At 45.5% G+C, this 17,090-nt stretch overlaps 1 protein-coding gene across 2 annotated transcripts in view; it reads left to right on the top strand.

The window, feature by feature from the left end:
• Nucleotides 1-496: 496 nt before the first annotated feature.
• Nucleotides 497-17,090, top strand: part of KLHL24 (kelch like family member 24) — a 60,574-nt gene continuing 43,980 nt past the window's right edge. Inside the window, exon 1 of one of the 2 annotated variants that reach the window (XM_066598238.1) lies at nucleotides 497-620. The gene's annotated coding sequence lies outside the window, so the exon portion shown is untranslated. Of the gene's footprint in view, nucleotides 621-847; nucleotides 908-17,090 lie in introns of those variants that run through there. The other variant, XM_066598239.1, reaches the window with a different exon arrangement.

The following is a 17,090-nucleotide window of genomic DNA, read 5'->3' on the forward strand; positions in this document are numbered from 1 at the left end:
CGTGGCGCTATTTTTCACTAGTGTGAATGAATCCATTCAAAATAATGTATTTTCTATTTGTGCGAGTTGTGTGTTCGTGTGAATAAGCCCTTTATCTATCAAGCTGTTTATTGCACTCTCTCTACATGTATGTGACCCCAGTGCACTCATTTATAGGGGACCTATGGCTATTAAATATGTTTGGGCAGCTTCAGTCTCACCAACCTACAATGGCTGATAACAGAGAACAACAGACGTGGGATGCAGTTGGGGTGTCACTGTAAGAATCTACCCTCAATGGATAACTGAAGATTAGCACTTTCTAATCACCCCACTAACCCCCCCCATCCAGTGGTTAGCAGACATTCTGGGAGTTGTAGTCCAGTCCCATCCAGAGCCATGCCTGTCACACGCTGTCAGCAGGTGACGTGCCACCCGGCGAGAACTACAGCTCCCGGCATCCCCGGCGGCGCTGTGATTGGCCGGGGCGGGTGACGTCACATGTTTTGGATCCTCAGTGTCATGTGTTCAGTGCTCTTTGTTTTCACGGAGACGGATCAGAAGTTGTATCATCATCATCATCTTTATCGTGTGAGGACCCCGCATCCCTGCAGCTCCTCCATGCTGGGGACAGCAGCCAGGTCAGTCCTTATACCCTGCCATCTATATCTTAGTAAGTGCCCCCTACAGCAGCTATTGCCAGACTACCAGCCCCAGGTACGCTGGGAGTTGTAGTTCTCCATGACAGCTGGAGTGTCACAGCACAGAGAGGCGACGAGGAAGTTATATAACTATATTCCAGGCTTGTTTATAGACTTTCCACACTTTGTAGTCTCCATATATGAAGTTATAGGATGGAAATTACATCATCCGTAGCAAATCTGCCAAGAGAGACCCCTCTAGATTGCAGACCGCCACGGACGTACAGGTAAGACGTCCAAAACTGCCATTTATTATGCAAATTCCGTATCTAAAAAAAAAGTATAAGAGCTGCTGAAGTGTACAGAAGTTGCACAATGCACTTGACCTCTTGCACTGCTTTGACTTAAAGGGGAACTCCATCTAAACTGACTTTAAACCTGTGTTTGGGATGGTGCAGGTTGAGATCCCATAGGGTGCTATAGGGCACCCGGATCAGAGATTGCAGACACTGAAAAGGTAGCAGAAGAAGTTTGGAAAGTCTTTGGTCTGAATTTACCCCATAGGACATATCTATGTAATGAGGGTCACTGTAACAATATGGTTATTATAATAGATCGTATTTAGCATCATTGCTGCACTAGATGCTATTATGTAACATCACTGATATCTCAGTAAACACGTTATTATTGAGGTTCTGTCTACTTAGAAGACATATTATGGAGAATGTTCTCCGTTTCTGGCATTCGGCCAACTAGGTTTTTTTTTTGCTTTCTCACAATACTTTCAGTTGAGTTAAAGGGAAAGTGTCATCAGAAAATGACCTCTTGTATAAATCACGTTGTTGTAGTAAAATTATTGGTCCTTGTGGGTTACCTGGCACCACTTTTTAATATATTAAAGAATCTTTGGTAACGTTTTTCGGTCATGATATGTATATATAAATTTTTAAATTCTAAAATGCATTTTTCACACTGGCCGCATAGTCTGTCACTTCCTGAACTGTAGTGAAAGCTGGAAGAAAAAATGCTGCATGTAGCATTTTTCTCCACATCTGCGACAGAACCCCCGACCGGAGGTTCCAGTGCGGATGTGAACCTGGCCTGACACCTATACATAGATAACACAGGATCCACCATTCACCATAGTTGTGACTCTCTATTCCCCTTCCCTGTATAGGTCACAGAGCAAGTCTAGAGCAGTCTCCCATAATCAGTGGTCCCCTTCTGTCCATGAATGGCCCATGAGGCTGCAGTAAAAGCATCTCTCTAAATGCTGTAAATGGAGCTCAGGCAAGCTGGCCGCCCCCAATGTTATGTACTGACAACAAAATACAAAGTTTTACACTCCGAAAACAGATTTAAAAAAAAATGAATAATGTTTCTCTGTTTCTAACTAATACAAAGACACTTTGGTGATCTAGTCCCTTTAAGGTACCTTTACACAGTGAATGGCGGTGGAGCAGGAGATCGCTTCCAGTTGCCCACCTCCATTGAAACAGGCAGTCCTGCATAGTTGATTGACAGCCTGTATACACGGGCCGATTGACGCTTGGGTTTAGCTCTGCTGCAGGTACATTTACACAGGGCGATTATCACCATAATAATTGCTGGAAACAGTCGCCCCGTGCGCACAAGACATCGCTCACTTGTCGGGGTCACTTGCTTTTAGCAGAACTAAAAATAAAGCAAATGTTGACCCGTGTAAACAGGCAGTGGTTCATCTATGAATGACTGCCTGTTCAATGGAGGCGGGGGGGGGGGGGGGGGTGAAAGTGACCTGCTCGCTCTGCCTCCATTCACAGAACGTCTATTGCTCCTGTGAAAAAAACTTGCGCATGTGATCGCACCATAAGGACTTATTTAGACAACCGTATATCAGCTGGGTTTTCACGCCGAGCCGATATACAGTGTCCTTGTCTGCAGGGGGGGGGGATGGAAGAGCCAGGAGCAGGTACTGAGCTCCCGCCTCTCTCCACTATTTGCAATAGGAGGGGCGGTGGCAGAGCTAAGCACTGGTGCTTAGTCCTGCCCCCGTTTCGACCCCTCCTATTGCAAATAGTGGAGAGGGGGCGGGAGCTCAGTACCTGCTCCTGGCTCTTCCATCCTCCTCCCCTCGCAGACAAGGAAACCGTATATAGGCCAGGCGTGAAAACCCAGCTGATATACGGTTGTCTAAATAAGCCCTAGAGATGTTTAACCAGATCCAATCTATTTTTCAACCAGCAGAATTGTTACAATAAATATTGATACAACCCGTTGGGAGTGAACGGATCAGCCCAAATCATGGAAAGCTGTACTAGAATCATTATACTTGGGTCACTACTTGCCAATAAGCAAGGGGGGCTTTACTTGGGACAACGATCATGTGATTGGTGGCTCAGATTAGTAGCTAAGCATACCGGTGACTGTTTGTCTGCTTTCACATAGAGCGATTGTTGTCCTCTTGCTGTCATGTCTCACAGTGGCTGCAGCGCACGCCTCCCGGCAAACGTATCGGTTAATCATTGAAAACAAGTGATTGCCTCACAATCCTTTCAGCTGAGTTAGATATTATGTCCGCCCCATCTGTACAGCGCAGAATCATTTCTACCCCAGTGTGAAGCATTCAAATGTGAAGTTTTCAGATACTTTTGCAGAACTTTGCAGTTATACTCCTGACCACTAGCAAACTACAAGAACGCTTATCCAGATGCAATCCATTGATCAGTCGGGGGCATGGATTGTTGCATCAAATATTGATATAAGCCCTTGTGAGGGATTGGATGAGCGCTGCTAAACTCCCTCCCACCTCCTTTTTTCGGCGGCTCCCTATATGACCGGCTGCCGTATTCCGGCCAGAATATCTTTTCCGGACTGCATAAAAACAGCCGACCAGAATGCGCACCGTATGCGCTAAAACGGCCATCTGAACTGAGGCATTGGAAACCGATGCATCAGATGGGTAGCGTATAAAACGGGGCTGATATACGCTCTTGGGAATGATTTAAAAACGTGTCAATGTGGATGGGTCCTTATTGGTGATTAGGCAACTAGAATACTGATATTTGGGTCACTTCTTGCAAACAAGCAATAGGAGCGTCAGCGACTAAAGGTGGCTTTACATGGGCCAACCATCATCCGAATAGTCACTTAACATAGTGGCCAAGCATACGAATGACTGTGTGCTTTTGCACAGAGCGATTGTTGTTCACTTCTTTGCAGTTCAGTTTTGCAGAAGCGCTCACCTCCCTGCAAAGTTATTGGCCAGCCGCTAAAAGACACAGGATTGCCTGTTCGCACCAGAAGATAATCAACCCGGGACTATTTTTAGGTGACCTGAAGTGACTAGAGACCAGTGAACGACTTCTCGCTCTTCACTCAGTTGGTACACAGAACAACTGTCGCTTACATTCACTGTATCAAGTCCCATGTAAAACCACCCTGATCTGTACAGTCCTATGTAAATTGATTGTCGCCTGCATTGGGTCAGAGCTCCAGTATTGCTTGTCTCCAGCTGCCCTAAAAGGAAGATGGCAGCTGAGGGCACCCAGTGCTGGATCATGGATTGTGGCTACAATTGGTTGGCAGCGAATGTTGTGTCTCCTGCCAGCCTTTCTTATGTCTATACCTTGGGCTATAAAGTGAGGTTGACTACAGTGCAGATGACTCTGGTGATCCGGCGGCTCCAGGGTGTCTATAGAAATCAGCAGCACAATAGAGAAATCTCTCCCTTGGGTTAAAAACGGCTCTTAAAGGAAGTTCTGGTTGTTCTCCTCTGCAGACGGCTCACCTGTCCTCGCTCACCTGTGCACAAACACAAACAGCTGCTGGTGCGGGGCACAGTTGGGGCAGAGTAGTCCAATCATGTGAGCTTTCTTCTAATGTTTATTTACACCGTGTCCCAGTGCTTGCATCAGAGGGGAGGGCAAGGTTTCGTAACGTTAGGTAAGGTTATTTGTTCTTCACCAGCCTAAGACACCTTGTTGGCTGCATTACATGCCTGATTAATGTCTTCTGCAGATTAGTGTGAGATCTGTTTTTACTATCTGCTCCCTCGGGCAGAATAACTACATGACGTTCAAGTTCATATGAGATTTTTGAGAATTGGTATTATAGGAAAAATGTAAATGTTGTTGTGCCCACCACCTCTTCCACCTGGTGGGCACAGCACAAGTCCCTCTGACTTTCCATGCCAAAGGGTGATGTGACCATGCAGATGGTTACACAGGTTCATCAGCAATTAGGTACTGGATTGGTAAATCTAAATTATCCACTACGCTGGCAACATCAATAAGTAACTTTTTTTGGAGTGAAAAAAAGAAAAGCTGCTTAAAGGAATTGTCCAGTCGTGAACTATTGGTGGCGTATCTGCAGCAAAGGCCATCAATAGTAGATCAGCATGAGTCCACCACCTGGGAGTCTTGCAGATCAGCTGTTTGCTGGGCCGGTGTGCAGATGTACTGCATGATTTCTGAAGGAAGCAGACAGCTCCATTCACACTGCACTGGCAAGGCTTGGTATTACAGGCAAAGTTCCCATTGAAGTAAATGAGAACTTTGCCTGTAATACCAAGCTTGGCCACTGCAGAGAGAACAAAGCTGTCTCCTTTGTACAGAAATCAGCACAATGCATGAACACATTGGGCCAGTGAATAGGAGAGATCCCAGGTAGCGGAACCCTGCTGATCTGTTATAGATGGCTTATCCTAAGAATAGGCCATTAATAGTTTACAACCCCTTTAAATTAGATAAGTCACGGAAAGACTTTATTAATGAAGAATATCCTGTCCGAGATCCTGCTCCTTCCGCAGTTACTCTGGTCTTAAGATCTGTCATTTCCTTCCATGCAGAATACAAGTAACTGGCATCTTATGTAAGCTTTGTACACTGCCAGGAATTAGCCCAGATTGCTGTTTTTGCAAGTCGACTGGGGCTTGTTGAAGTCCATTTACATGGAGCAATTAGTGTATATGCCCAAACAATCAGTAATCGGCAATCTCTGTAACACATTATGCAGGTTTCTGTAGCCACCGGAAAACAGAGCCTGATATGTGGATCCATATTCAAGGCTGCATTGTCCTACAAGTGGTGGCAAATACAGATGTGCTATAGGAAATGCACCCATCAGCAAAATAGAGCATTTCAGGCTAAAGTGATTTAGTTAAAAACGGAAAGATGGCAGGTTCTCTACAGCCTCCTAACTGCAGATACCAACAACCTACCATTGGAGTTGTAAACTATTGATGGCCTATCTACAGGATAGTAGTAGATTGGAGGGGGTCTGCTGCCTGGGATCTTTTCTGATCAGCTATTTGCCAGACCAGTGTGCTTTTATGCAATGAGCTGATTTCTGAGGGAAGCAGACAGCTCCGTTCTCACTGCAGTGGCCAAGCTTGGTATTACAGGCAAAGTTCCCATTCACTTCAATGCCTGTAATACTGAGTCTGGCCACTACAGTGGTAACAGAGCTGTCTGCTTCCTGCAGAAATGAGCTTAGTCCAAAGAAGAGCTGATCAGAAGGGGTCCCAGATGGCGGACCTCTGTCAATCTACTATAGGTAAGCCATCAACGGTTTTCAAATTATCTATTGTTATCGGCTAACGATACTTGTTCTGTTCTTAATAACAATACGTCACTTTATGATCCGGGGCTATAAATGTAAATAATCAGTGAGGCTTCTGAACTTTGCTTTTGCAATAAAACGCAGAAGGATGTGCTGTGTTTATGGTTTTAAGTGTTTTCACCCGAATGGCCAATATCTGCTGAGAATGCTGTAATATTGATAGCGGTTTATTTGACATTTTAGTGGTTTAGCAGGTGATGTGTAATAAGTGTAGCGTGTCAGCGGCGCGGCCCCCTCCGCTGTTCTGGCACCATACACTTACACGGCCTGGCCCCAGCTCCATCCTACATTGTTTATAGCAGCTCTGTTGTTCTCTGTTGCCTGCCAAAGTTTTGCAAAGAGGAAACTGATCTGGCCGCTGGTAGAAGAGGAGCGTGCATCGCCTGCAGTACAGGTCACCGTGGCCAAAACGCTAAAGTACCCCCCTCCTGTTGCCACACGGCTCGCCCCTGGCCACTTATGAATAAAGTATCTGTTTCTGCTCGGAAATAGATTTTTCTCAGTTCCATATTGACTTAAGTGACTCAGAGAATACTGTAATTCTGCTTCACATTTCCCAAAGCCTCAGCTCCTCTTTAGTGAAACGTAAGGCCGGCCTCGGATAGCGCCGCCCAAAACAAAAACAAACAGGGTTTTTTATTACAAGTCCTGAGAATATAATAAAATCTATTGCAAACAAGGAAATGTGCTTGGAATCAAATTCGGAGGTGTTGTATGTGATTTAGAAAAGCGTTCGTTCCAGAAACAGCGCCACCATTGTCCATGGCTGTGTGTGGTATTGCAGCTCAAGCAAGTGAAATGATCTGAATTGCAGGCTAATGGACAACACTGGCGGTATTTCAGTAAGAAAGTATCTACATTATGCCCCTGTTACACGGCACAATTATGCGGCAAATTGCTCATTAGATGATAATTGCGCAGTGTGAACGCATGCAGGGAAAGAACTATCCGCATGCAACCTAAAAGTCATCGTTAGTCGTTGCATGTAAACAGACCGTCGTTTACCTGGAGACACCCAACAGTCGTCCTGTTTAAAAGGGCCTCAGGTCTGTATCACACGAGCGTATGTGTATTTACGCTCACATTTGTGACGCGTTATTGCGGAATCTTCGTTGCATTTTTGCATGCGGTTCGGCGTATTTTGCTGTACTTTTTTTGTGTCCAAGTTGTGCGCTAAAAAACACGCATTGATGCTCTCATCCGCTGAAAGGGTCAATTAGTTTAGTGATGTAAGATGCGCTTTTTTCCTGCAATGAGAAATAAATCATGCTGCATGTTTTTCTGCACGACCGAAATGCGCGGGAAAATAAGCGCGAACCCAATGAAATCAATGGGTTCTATTTTCTGTGTATTGTGCAAGTAAACTTTTTGTGCACAGATACACCTGTGTGACACCGACCTTTAGGACTTATTCCCACGAGCGTGTATCGGCCAGCGTTTTCACGGCCAGCCGATATACGCTTCCATTTAAGCAATCCCCCCTTCCCTCCCACTCACCGACTATCTGCCTCTCAACTCCATTCCTGCGTTTGCAATGGGAGGGGGCGGGATGGGGGTGGAGCTAAGCTCCGCTCTGTTCTGCCCACTCCCATTGCTGGCTATGGACGAGGGGTGGGGAGGGGCGGGAGCTTAGCTCTACTCCCACCCCACCCCCTCCCATTGTAAACCGCTAGGAGGGGAGGAGAGAAGCAGAGAGGCGGTGAGTGGGAGGGACAGCGTATATCGGGCAGACGTGAAAACCTGGCCAACATACGCACGCCTGAATAAGCCCTTATACAGCCACTTATAATATCACTGCAAAAGCGTTATATTCCAGTATAGACCAAATATAAAGCTACAAATATATCCCTACATGAAAACAATAATTTTTATTATTATTTCATTAAAAACATCCGAAAACGTATGTATCACATACTTTGAGCCTGGTTATTAGTCATTGAATATATGATATAGATGTTTTGAGATGTTTGAAATTAAATATTAATAAAAAATTATTGTTTTAAGATGGGGATATATTTGTAGTTTTATATATGGGAGAATGAGTCAAAAAATTATCCGCACTCTGGCTGTAGAATTTATTTTAATCCACTTTCAAAAAAGACAAGTACATTATATTTCGGCATCATCTTCCTGCTTTTCAGTACACTTTGTCCATCTGTCAACAAGTTTTCGAATTCCCTCATTATTAAATGTTTTAGGCTGACCTGCGAGCCATGAATGCACCGCTGTCTTCGCCTCTTCATCAGACGTGACTTTTCTTCCTCTTAGGGCTTCTTTCAGGGGACCAAACAGGTGATAGTCTGATGGGACAAGATCAGGACTATAGGGGGGATGCTGTAACATCTCAAAACAATCAAAAAAATCTGTTTGCGTGTACGCTCAATGTTGTCATCAGCCATGGGTGTCCACTCCTTCTTCATGGCTGACACTTGTGCGACTTTCCTCCATACCGTGCACAAAGTCTTCAGTAAATACCAGCACCCAACACACCCGCACACCACAAAAACCCAATCACTGCCCGCTACGGCAGTCTGCAACGGAAAGAGTTCACAAGACAGTGCAGCCAACAGAAGTTTTAATATAACTGGAGTAGGGATAACTTTTGACGCACTCTCATATCTTAGGGCACTTCCACACTTGCGTTTTTCTTGCGCGTTTTTTTACGTAATATTGCTGCATTTTTTTTAATGCGAATGCCAATGGGACTTTCTAATGTTAAAAGCACATTTGCACAAAAACGCAAGTTGTTCCTTCGGTGTCAGCGCAGGAAGACTGCTGAATGCATTGAGCAGCGCTTCCAAGTAGTCGCCCATTCTAATTTTATAACGGGCGGACTACTTATCAGCACTACTCAATGCATTTAGCATGAGCACTGGGGAAATGGAGGAGGTAAGTATAACACTTACATCCATGGACTCAGCGCATCACCTACTTTCAGCCCATGAGCTTAGCTCATAGGGCCAAAGGTAACTGACTGAGTCAAGCAAAATCCACACTCGTAAATTCTGACACAGATCCCACGTGGATCCATGTTAAGACACGTCATTTTTTTTTCCCCCAACAAACCGATTTGAAATCCATGATGGAAAATCCAAGATCGTGATGTAGATTTCTTATTCAACTGAATGGAATAAGTATTGTTAGCGGATTGTGGCACGAATATTGGTACAGATTCAGTGCCATATTCCACCACGTGAACATACTGGAGCGCGGAACAGAATTCTAAGGGGGACTATACGGGTCTGGATCATAGTCCTTGGAAAACTCCATCAGATTACTTTCTTTTTTTAAATTTTCTTTAAAGGAGTGAAAAGGCTACACTATATCGAAAAATCATAAACCATAGCACCGTTGGTGGGGACGAGATGGTAGCGACCCTTAGATGGAGAGCACTTGAGCAGCTCCCTCTTTGCCCATTCTTTACCAAGTCAAATGTATAAGGTTCAGTTCACATCTGCTCCATTTGGAGCCTCCATTGCCGATCTAGCACAAGATTCTGGGCAGAATAGCTCTGGGTGCTGTAAAACTTTGTCCGGGAGACATGAGAGAAACCCAACATACTCAGTGGGGTCCATATTTGTGCCCATCACGTGACAGAGCCATCCCCGGCTGGCATTTCTCTGATGGAAGCGGACAACGGAATGCCCTGACCTAGATGTGACTATGGAATGGCCCGCCCGTCCGTCCCCTATGATGTTGTGGTTCGGTAGGTCTGGCGGTGTGCTGTTGACACGATGTCCTGATCCGTTGATAAGAGGAACGTCTCCAATAATAACATTATACTAGTAGTTATGGCTCCGGACCAGGACTGCGCCGTGCCATCTGCCGTGTTGCTTTGGTTTCGGACTTGATTCACCTCCCAGCATTGTCTCTCTATTTGAATATTTCGTTGACCGAGGCGCGGAGGTACAGGACGTGTTTGTTCTGCTTTCCATACCCTGTCAGTTTGGCTCAGGTCGGAGGATCGGTTAGATCATTGCACGGCTGTTGCCGGGGAGGTTATTTTAGTATATCAGTGTTTTACTTGTCTTTTCTTTGAGTTTCAGGCAGCCTGCCAACACGTTAGGCCTCAGGCGACTAAACGAATCTCCGTGCCCGTGTCGGCCTTCTGTTACCCTTTTTACATTTTTTTTTTAAGCTGTTTTTTTCCTTTGCCTGTAATTCAAAGAAGAGGAAGGGGCGTTTTGCTTTGTTTCTACTTTTAACCATCAAGGAAGCTGACGTATTAGATCTGCCTTATGTCCGTGCTGCTTTTTTCTCTTCTCTCTCGTATGTTGATCAGGATGTTCTTCAGTTCGGCTTTTTTTTTCTTCTTAAAGTGACGGAATGTTTATTTACTGCTTCTTCAAGAACATTTAAATTACTTTTGAAGTTCTTTCTAAAAACATATAAGTTTCTGTTCCGTAGCTGGCCTAATATGTAACAGCTGGATGACATTATATCTACACAATTACAAATTTGTTAGGCTGTGTTCCCAGGCGCTGTTTAGGATGCCTGGCAACATAATTGACCTCTTTATAGTCAATGGGTTACGTTGGGTGCCATACGTTTCTGCCGGATCCTTCCCAGCTGGCATTCTGTTTTTTTATTACTGTGATGGAACAAAAAAATGAAATGCCCAAACACAGATGTGAAAGAAATCCTTAATATACTTTGTAACAAAGGATAACTCGGGATGTGTACCTAGTGACGGATTTAAACCTTTCCAATCCAATTTGTATCCTGGTTTTCCTAGGGGTCTTACTCTTTTTCTGCCATTAAACAGTGCCATCTGCTGGCTAAAGCCAGTACTGCATGAGGTGACATGTTGGATAGGCTCCGACAGCAGAGAGGCTGGCAATATACAGTAAGAGAACCCGAGGGACATCTTCCAACATCGGAGCTATACAGCCTTAAATCATAATGTCTTAAATCAGACATCACAGTGGATTGGAAAGGGTTACTTTAGGACTAAACCAGGGAGGGGAGTTTAAAGAATTGCATGTTCTCCACCCTTTTAAGGAGCTGTACCAGAATTACTTTCCATCACCCATCCTTAGGCCTCATTCACATGAGCATTGTGAGTTTACGACGGTCGTGTTGCGGCCAAAAATCGCAACAATGCAGAATAGTAGCTATCAAGGCCCAAGTTTAATTAGCGGTTTCTTGTCCATTCACATGGGCATATCGCGTGAAATGAATGACTTAAATAAAGCCAGCTGTCTTCTTTTCCGTGTACCGGACGCAGGTAAACTCCCTCCCCCTCTCTTTTCTTTCAGCTCTAGTTGGAGTCTATGGAAGACTATGCAATTTTCGTCAAAAGATAGGTCAAGACCTATCTTTTGACGCAGCGTGAAAAATCAGCGATCGTAATCTTATTTGACGTTTTAAAAAGTGTGAATAAGGCCTTGGTCTGATCGGCGAGAGCCTCGCCACTGAGCTCACCACCAATCCAGAGAATTGAATGATGCCTCCAGCTCATTCTGCTGGAGATGTCATACGTTCCACCAAACGTTCCTGTGCCTCACCAAGGGATCGGATATGTACACTGTGACTCCTGAATTATGTCACGCACATGCGCCTGATCCATCAGTGTGGCACAGGCATGTTTGGTGGAACACATGACGCCTCCAGCAGGGGGCATGATTTAGCAAAGAAAGGGGCATGTTTGAGTTGAAGAAGCAAGGAGAGAGCCCGAGCCACTTGCAGAGGTGAATTGTCCCTTGGACAGTTCACCTCTAATTTGCATGGAAGAAACCTGGTGGTGATATCTGAAGATAGGAGCCTCAGCGGAAAAAAATAAAGATATGGATGCATTCCTCGTTCAGGCACACATGCATCAATATATAGTGGTAATAGGACAAAAACAGATTTCCTTTAAACAACTGCCGATTGACTTGTTGCAGCGTCAATTGGGGCTCGTTATTGGGTGAAGTATAGACTTTCCCACAAGGATTCTCCAGGTTGCCACCACTGGAGTAGTCCTTGTTAGTAACAGCTGATGCATGGACGCTGAAGTTCTAAAATCCTGGTATGGAGGCTGTAGGTATGAATTGTTGTCAGGTAGAGCAAAGGTCGATCCATGCGGAGTTCTGATGTAGATCAGCTGGAGGTCAGGCCAGGCTGCAGATGAGAGAACGAGGTCAGAGGAACCAGCTAAGCCGAAACAATATTGCGCTGGAACAAACGCACGTTGCAGCAGAACCTAGTGGACCTTATTGCTTATATCCAAAGTGGAGGGTGGAAGAACCGAATAAAGCCTGGGATGCAAGATGATTGGCAGGATCAAGGCAGGGCGCTGAGCATGCACTGGCCCTATAAGGGTCTGGGAGCCAGCGCAAGCACATAACCTGCAGGCAGCAGAGGCGAGTGGCGGGTGACAGCAGAGCACCGGTTACCAGTGGAGGTGCATCGGCAGATAGTTATAGCAGCCTATTCATGAGCTGCTAGCCTCCCCAGCTTCTTTCCTATTAGCCTGGATGGGACGATAGCGGTCAGTCACTGTTTAACCCCATATAGAAATCTTTTAGAGAAGATGCATAGCTGATCTTAATTTCTGTACAGCACCTGTAATAACAGATAAATGGATACCATTATTTGATCCTAAAGTTAGAGGAATACCCATTAATGGCCTATCCTAAGCAATGTGTAATCCATGGGGTCCAACCTCAAGACCCCCGTATTCATCAGAACAAAGGAGCTGCTACACTTGGTAGATCAATGTGTCTCTTCCTTGTTTTCCCAGACACATAGATACATCCACACAAGCCGCTGGGCACCATTCCAGCACCCAAGTGATGTGGCCCCTTTGTTTTACTGGTTGTGGGGGTCCCAGGGGTCGGATCCCCATTCATCACACATTGATATATTCTAATGTGTGTGGTTAGCGTTAACCCTGTACTTCTTAGCTGTGTAAATTGCAAAGACAGTTATCCCCCAGGGGTACGAGACAACAGTACAGACACGTCGAGGCGCAGGTGTCTGATGCATGTTGGCTCCAGACTCTCCCGGTATTGGCATACTACATGTGAGGCCCTTTGTTAGTCTAGAATACCACTGATTATATCTTTGTGTGATACGGCCCCAGCATTTATCAGGCTCCTGAAATACTTCTTTGTACTCTAAAAAATGAGTAAAACGTACCTGAACTATTCATGAACCGTGACTGGAGGGACTTATCAGTTCTTCCATCTCGACTTTTACACCCTGAATTGTTATTTTCAGTAAACGCACTTTGTCTTAGTTTCCACTATAAAGGTGTAAGGCCGCCTGCAGACGGCCGGGTTGGACCCGAGACCCTGCAGGGACCAGCGTGGCACTCACCTCTCCCGCAGCTCTGGCTCTTTGATGTGCCGGCTGCCGGCCAGCCGGCGCATGCACAGAGCGGAGACGTCGGCCGGGGAGTGACATTTCTATGCCGCGATTTGTTTTCCGCGTGTGATTTCATGCAGACAGATCGCGGCCGTCTGTATATATTTAGTCCTACAAACCTGTGGGTGGCCAATCCCCCAGACATCTACGAGTCAAAGGTTACAAGACCATTCAGATACTTGATGGCTCAGGGCCAGGTAATTACAAGGCTCCATTTGTTTACAGGATACCCCTCCCCCCCTCCCCTCCTTAAGTCTTACAGAGATAACACCCTAGGCAAGTGCCTATCTCTGGTGCCCATTGCTTACATCTCCCCATGCTAAAGGGGCTTTCCAGGATAGGTCATCAATAGTTGATCGGCCAAGGTCCGTCGCTCGGGACCCCGATCAATCAGCTGAGAGGGTGCCATGCTGTCAGCGCCCGCAATAACACAGAGGTCGGAGCGTAAGTTTCTGCTCCAACCTCCGTGTAGTGGCCGGCACTTGAAACTGCAGGCACGGCTTGAAATCAGCGTGATCTGTGCTTGCAGTTACAAGCGTCGGACACTACACAGAGGTCGGCAAGGAGACTTCCACTCCGACCTTTGTGTATTTGGAGAAGAAGCCTCCACGCCAACCTCCCATATAGTGTCCAGCACTCATGGAAATCAATAGGAGCTGTGCCTGCAGTTACAAGCACCGGCCACTACACAGAGGTTGGCGCAGAGGCTTCCGCTCCAACCTCTGTTATTTTGGCGCTGACTGCATGCGCCCGCTCAGCTGATCGGTCGGGATCCTGATGATGGGTCATCAATAGTATTTCCCTGGAAAACCACTTTAAAAAGAGATGTACAGCCAAATTATAGGGACAAACGAATATAATAGTGATCATTAATCCCCATAAGCCAATACTAGGCCTGTGTAAAAGAAAATGAAACAAGCACTGACCAACATGCAGTGAGTGCAGTCTGTTTTTTTTATTTTATGCCGGAATTTTTTTTTTATAGTGATGATGCCCCTTTAAATACAATCAGCGTTCATGGATTTTCTTAAAAGTAAAAAAGCAAACCACCTTACATAAAGCCGCTATTAGTGAAGTATAAACATACACGGTCGCTTTTAGGAGCATATATAAGAAAAAATTCATAGGCGGAAAAACTTCCCTGGTCGTAGACTTCCCGTCACTGGCCTCAGAGCGAAACACAATAGACATTGTAGTCCGATAGTAGTGAACAATAGTTCACATTGTATCTGCTATGAAACATGCAGGTTGGTAGGGCTACGTATGAGGATACTCTGTGTTTTAGTAGCTTTCTAATGTGCTTTGTAGTTCCATGAACTAGAATGACCTCTCATTAGGTGCCTATGTACTGTAGCTTGCGGGATGCATGCAGTCGTGGCTATGAGGAGGAGAAGCATACAAGTCACATCTTCACTTCAGCTCCTACAAGCCCATAATTTTAGTTTTTGCATCTCCTAGGAGCTGACGGATTCCCCTCTAATTAAAATGATCCCTATTCTGCATCTACAGCTCCTATGCAGACCTATGTGTCTCCATGGTTACAGACTACAAAGGCTATGTAGCTTGATACGCCATCGTGTGTTGCTCCTTTCCATCCGTTATACCCATATACATTCGACTTGTAATCCAAACCCACCGACTCTTGGATATGTATGGGAGCGACGCAACTTTTCCCAACAGATGATATCAGAGGAAAGAAGGATCGGGGGATCTGAATTTTGCACACGGGCAGATTTGTGCTGCAGAATCCGGAGCAGGCATCCAGCTTCATGTTCCGCAGCAATAACCCTACATAGCACGTTATGGAAAAATGATGCTTCATGCACGCGAGTGGCAACTTATGGCGGTTTCCACTCACGGATAATAAAATCGCAGCATGCTCCATTTTCCTGCGGTTCCAGCACAGACGGCTTCCTGTCCGCACCATGGATTCTGCGGGAAAAGCCTGAGTTTTGAAAAAAAAAATCTGTACTGTGCATGTCGAACGGTGAGCCGTGCGGACCATCCCCATTACAGGTTCAAGATTCAGAAAGCAGGTGTGTGGGGACGCCGCTGCCATCAGGGCTGGATTCCACTGCAGGATTCTGCATGCGGAATCCAGCACTCCCGTGTGCAGGCGGCCTTTCAATGCCCCATCCTTTCATTTCTTGAGAAAGGCTTACCAGAGAAGCCGAAACGCGTTGCAGTGGATTAATAAATATAACCACTCCTCTTGCTAGCCTTCCTTTTGCGCTACACCTGTTACACTATACGATACCTGGGATTAGGAGTGCCGAGGCTCAGGCACCCCTGTGAAGTAAGTTCCATATTTCTCCTATAATATTCTTTATTCTCCTTCTCCCTATAACACGCACCGCTGGGAATTTTTACAACCTATACACATCTTTACTTTTCCGGTATTTACACATGCCTGGAACTATCGGATGATGCTCTCCCGATGGGATGTCGCAACTACACCGGTGTATCGGAAACTTATCATTCAGCTGTATATACAAACCAGAATATGTATACGCCGGTGTGAATGCACCCTAATGGATGTGTTTCTGTCCTCGGTGTAGTGCCTGGTCAGATTGCAGTGTACTAAGTAGAAGCCTTGGTTATTTAGGGATATGTTCTTTCTACTGTGGTGGGAAAACTCCAGGGTTTATCTGTTAGAAACCCGATTCCTTAGGGTGCATTTACACGGGCGAGCTTCATGCGAGTGTGATAGCGCTCCGAGACACTCTGGCCAATATTGCACTTGCAAAGATGTGATTTTTTTTATTTTTTTTTATGTGAGTGTGATACGTTTTGCGAGAAAAACACATCACACTTGCATCGCAGCACTTGTGAAAATCGCCCACTATACCCTATAGGAGTAAAAAAAATCACATCACACTTGCATGTACATTGGAGTGCAATGCAAAATTTTTTTTTTTTTTTAAAGCTCCCATAGGGAAGAACGAACCATATTGCCCCAAATTTTCTCTTGCATCGCTTCTTCTCGCAGGTTCTTTTCCCATGTGATTTCTGTGCATCTCACAATGTACAGAAATCATGCAGGAATGCTGTTGTATGTACCCATAGAAGCAGAAGGCTGGATGGAGATAAGAGCTTACATTAGCTTTCCTCCTCCATTCACATCTACACATTCATTCCAGTTCTGCTTCCAGGGAGCCGTGCACTGTGAGATTAGCCGACACACAGAGCTGGCTGAACTTGTTGAAAAGCCCTGAAATGTTCTCTGCGCTATTGTGTTGTGTTGAGATCTGCAGGAACTTGCAAACTTCCATCTTCTCTGCCAACTTATCTTTCTAACAATTCATGCATGCTCCGCTCAGATAACGGGCCATTAACCCATCGGGGGCCATATTAAAGCGGTTCTATCCAGAGATCAGGGTGATAAGAACTGAACACTTGCTATATCTGGACAGATGACTATCCGCCTGTGGCCGCTAATCCTGCGTTTAGCCAGCCATGTGGACGAAATTTGTCAAAAATCTCGTGCACACTGGCCGGCGAATCCATTGCGGATTCCCC

The sequence above is a fragment of the Eleutherodactylus coqui genome, chromosome 1 (genome assembly GCF_035609145.1).
Source record: "Eleutherodactylus coqui strain aEleCoq1 chromosome 1, aEleCoq1.hap1, whole genome shotgun sequence".
In the NCBI taxonomy this organism is placed as follows: Eukaryota; Metazoa; Chordata; class Amphibia; order Anura; family Eleutherodactylidae; genus Eleutherodactylus; species Eleutherodactylus coqui.